Here is a 4,574-nt window from a genome sequence, read left to right on the forward strand (position 1 = left end):
CCATATTCAAACTTGTCTAAACAAGTAAAACAGTCTGTTGAACTTGAATTTGCTTCTGTTGATCACTGGATCTGGTCAGCGTCTGTCAGCAGGCTGGGGAAAGATTTCACTCAAGTACCTGGCTTTCTTTGGTTCATGTGTCGCCAAACTGTCTTTATCAACTTGCCACAATCAAACATTCAGCTGTGGCTTAAAGGTAGGGTTGGTATTTTGTTTCCAAAACACCTTGTTTCTTATTTGTTGAAATCCTCTTCATGTCCTGAAAGCCATCAGTACATAAATGGGTCTGAAAAAAAAAGGCTATGTGTGTGGCCCCCACAGGACTGTAATAAATAGGACAACAATTTAATTCAGTCCAAATGTGATGTTTGGCCTTGGTACCTGTCTGTCACTAACCAAACGGTCTGCCTGAACGCACCATCGCCCACGCTCTCACTGCACATGACCAAAGTCTTCAGCCGGGCAGACATACACCACGATAACCAGAAGTTAGCGAGTCAATGAAAAGGTGTAGCTTTGACACGAGAGCCAATGGGAGGGGGTGGGATGTATCGATTGCATTTTTTTCAAGCGTAGCCCGCTCGTGCTAGCTTCTCCAAGATTACTAGCCTCAGCTTTTAAGAGTTAATACTGAAAATGCAGAGAAATACTCAGCTCATACTGAGCTCATGTGCCAACTGACTGGTGAGGTGATTGATCACCTGCAGGCGTGAGGTTGTCCATAATAAATCAGTGTGCTGATGCTGTATAGGTAAAGCCACATTTCCCAGAGGAGGTATACTGTCCACTTATGCTTTATCTTCTATTCCTTGTGGCCGTTCCTTTTCTTAACCTTTGTCATTGTCTGACTGAGCATTACACGCTGGGCATTGTTTTCCATAAAAAAGGCAACAAGTGTTGATGAGACTAACACAGCTGCATAGATTGATATAAATCTGCACATTTCTTTCACTGTTGTTTCGGTGACAAGAAATCAGCTGAGAGGAAGCCAATGTTGGGCTGAATGAATGATGTGGAACACATTGCTCCTGTGTGGACAGACCTGCATTCTAAATTCAGTGTGAATCTGCCATGTCTATAGTTTGGAAAGTGTTTCCCCCCCATACTTCATTTACATAATCCCTATGTGAATCTGCATTCCACTAATTTATTTGGACTTATTTGCAGCGATCTCTATGCTCTTCTTAACTCTATTCAGTATTCTGATTTGTGAGGACTAAAGCTGCTGATGGTTCATACATAGCTCATATTTAATTTGACCATTGTTTGGAAAACCATGTGACACTATACTCTCTGTTTTTCTTCTCTTAAACTCTTATCACAGGAGGTCAGAGAGATATGGACATCTCTAAGATCGGATAAGACTGTGTCGTTGCCACAGCTACAGAAATCAGAGGAGTGTGTTGTAATCAAGGATAGAAATGCAGAAGAGAGGAAATAGGTGGTTAGAAAGCAGATTCCCTGAAGTCAGCTGAGCTAATGATCGAGACCTAATAATCAGCTTGTACTTCGCTGATTACAGGCTAATCACCGCCTGAATGCAGGCACCAACACCCTGAATACATTTACAGATGTCGTCCTTCCACTCAATGTCTTTGCTCCTGTGCCACATGACAAGCAATCCAGTGAGAGGAGAATGAAATCAATGTCTATTATCTATTAAGGAGCTTCCCTGGAAGTCTGAGGTGGATAATATTTACTGTATGCATTCAAATCTCACCGGTTTCATCCAAATATTCACACAAAGAAGCAATAGATCCTGAATAACTGTATGTGCAGGATGAGGTGGCCGAGTGGTCAAGGCGATGGACTGCTAATCCATTGTGCTCTGCACGCGTGGGTTCGAATCCCATCCTCGTCGAAATGGAGTTAACTATTTGCATGTTTTCAAGGCAACAATAAATTTCTTACCCCATGTACTGAGACAAAAGGTTCCATTCAGATTCCTCTGAACTGAGACAAACAAAGATTCAGTGAAATAGAATAAATAATTAACTAATATCTTCCTCCTAAATATATTAAATAGAACTTACCATTCATCCAATATATATTATTAACAGTCATTAATAGCTTTTAATAATATCTTCTAACACTGTGCGTGTATCATGAACGACGAGTGTGTGTAAAATCGCTGCAGTGAACGTGACTGTGCCATCAGGCGCACAGAGCACACAGGAGATCACTCACAAAAAATAAATAAAAACTATTCACTTTCAAAGCTCCATTCCAAATAATATCCCAGAGTGGAGGTTAGGATCCACTGATGTGAGGTAATCAGTCCGATTACTCTAAATAAATAAATACTGAGGGGACAATCACAAATATTGACTGGTCAGCTGATATTCATTCTATAGATCTGTGATCTTTGATCTTTGTGCTGAGTCCAGTATCACACAGATCGACCGACGGTACCGAACCATCCCAGGACAAACACAAGCATATACAAATAATTCGGTTGAATTCTATAGATTGGGGACATCACATCTGTCTCTGAATTTAATAATCCTGCAGTTTAGGATGATTAAAAAGCGAAAAGGCGATACAACAAGTTCCCCTCACATTCTGACAGTGTGAAGCGATACTTTTTTTGCCTCCTCTGAATTAGATTTTTTTATTTCAGGCTCCGTTCTCTCTATCATACTCACTGTTGTATCTGCAGCAGCAGTGTATCACTGTATTTTCTTTATTAATGACATCACTGCTGTCCGCTTGTGATTGGTTCTCTATAAGTCTCCCTTGATTTAAATAGTTTGGGAGCAGCAGAGGTGTCAGCAGTCACGTGGGGGGAGCAGCAGAGGCAGCAGCTGAACACTTCATTTATTTTGAAAATGCATGGTGATGAGTTGATAAAATAAGCAAGGTCTGTCAGATAAACACACACACACACACACACACTACCTGCACAACATGAAGGAGTTCATGACCAGTTGATCAACAGAAAATTTACTATCAATCTAACTTTAGTTTGGAAAAAATCTATAATCTGCAGACGGCCTCTTGTTTGATCTACTTTTAATTTTGAAAACAAGTTTTTTTAAACAAGGTTCTCAGGTTCAGTCTCAGTCCCAGTCTCAGGGACCTAAAAACAGGCACGGGGCTCTACTCCACACAGAACGGCCCTTGCCGTCGGTTCGGACCCAGAACCTCCTTCCTGTGTGGCAACAGTGGCACAGCCTATACCAGTAAACATATATTGGATTTTTACACAATCTCCACTGATGGTTCACACTTAACATGGTTACTATATGTTTCTTGAGCTCATTAAATATTGTTTGGATAATATGCCAAACATCATATGTTGATATTGACAACAGAACTGTATGCATATATATTCCATATATTCTATATTTCATAAGCTATAGCTACAGTGAATTATGGTTAGTCTTAATCAAGATGAGCGCTGTGTCTGAAATCACTCCCTGTTTAATATGAACAGCGTTTACTGTCTGCCATTTGATTGTCCCACCTCTGTGTTTGAAAGTAGTACAGTGCATAGTTCCCCTTGAAATTTCCCCAAAGTTGAATTTTAAAAAATGGTAACAAAAACTTATATGGAAGTGATACTTCTAGCACACTGCACTTGTCAGCAACGACCCACAATGATGATAACGATGATCCATGAGTCGCAAATCTCTATTTGTTGCTTTCTATAGGGTCAACTACTCAGTTTTATGGTCCAGCTGGTAGGGGAGAAGGGAAGCAACATGAAAACTGATGTTCTCGGTAAGAAAATAATAATAATTGATTAAAGACTCATAAGGTAAAATTCAAAAAAGAACTAAGCTAATGGATGTTATTCAAAACAAAAACAAACATGCAACCAAAAGAAGGAAAACTGTTGCAGCTATCAACAAAAAAAATCTAAATGAAAACTAACACATGCAGAGGGTTTTTCCCTGTGTGTCAAAGATCAGTCATTAACAAAATTGACTCAGTCCCCAGGTAGTTTATCAAGAACCTCACTGTGACAAAAACTAGACAATTCAAGTTTTCTTTTTTAAATGAGCATGATTCAGTCTCTGGGGCCAAAACACCTCCAGCAGCAGGAGCCAATCGTGTTCCAGGGTTCCGACAACCTGATAAGCATATACCCAAAAATGCTAGAAGGTTTACAAACACTTTCAGCTGTGATGATGGATGCAATGCAGCCTCGACACATCACCTTTGTAGTTCTGCTATTGGTCTCTTTGGTTCAGGGAGGGCATTGTGGGTACAGACATGATTATAGTTCTTACTATACAACAGCGAGGGCTACTCGCAAAATTTTGAATTATAAGTCAAAGTTTAATACCATTTCTTAAAGGTTTTATACATACTAGCCCCAGGTCGTGTTCAACGTTTTTTTTTTTTAATGTTGTATCTCAAATATGGCCGAGAGACATATGGCTATGACTCAGGGATATGGCAGCAGTCTGTGTGTTCACCAGAGGTTGAATATGTTTGAATTAAACTAAACTATGATTAAATTATTTGCTATGAAAAGATCAATCCCCTCAGGAGTACCAGTGGATGTTTGGCCTCAGGCACTAGACACATCCCTGCCTCTGAGTATTTTGAGGAAATACTTATAAGTG

At 39.9% G+C, this 4,574-nt stretch overlaps 1 non-coding gene across 1 annotated transcript; it reads left to right on the plus strand.

The window, feature by feature from the left end:
• The first annotated feature begins 1,779 nt into the window (after positions 1-1,779).
• Positions 1,780-1,861, plus strand: trnas-gcu. Its single transcript has one exon. It is a non-coding gene; the product is annotated as a tRNA-Ser (tRNA).
• The last annotated feature ends 2,713 nt before the right edge of the window (positions 1,862-4,574 follow it).

Source organism: Hippoglossus stenolepis, chromosome 17, assembly GCF_022539355.2.
Source record: "Hippoglossus stenolepis isolate QCI-W04-F060 chromosome 17, HSTE1.2, whole genome shotgun sequence".
In the NCBI taxonomy this organism is placed as follows: domain Eukaryota; kingdom Metazoa; phylum Chordata; class Actinopteri; order Pleuronectiformes; family Pleuronectidae; genus Hippoglossus; species Hippoglossus stenolepis.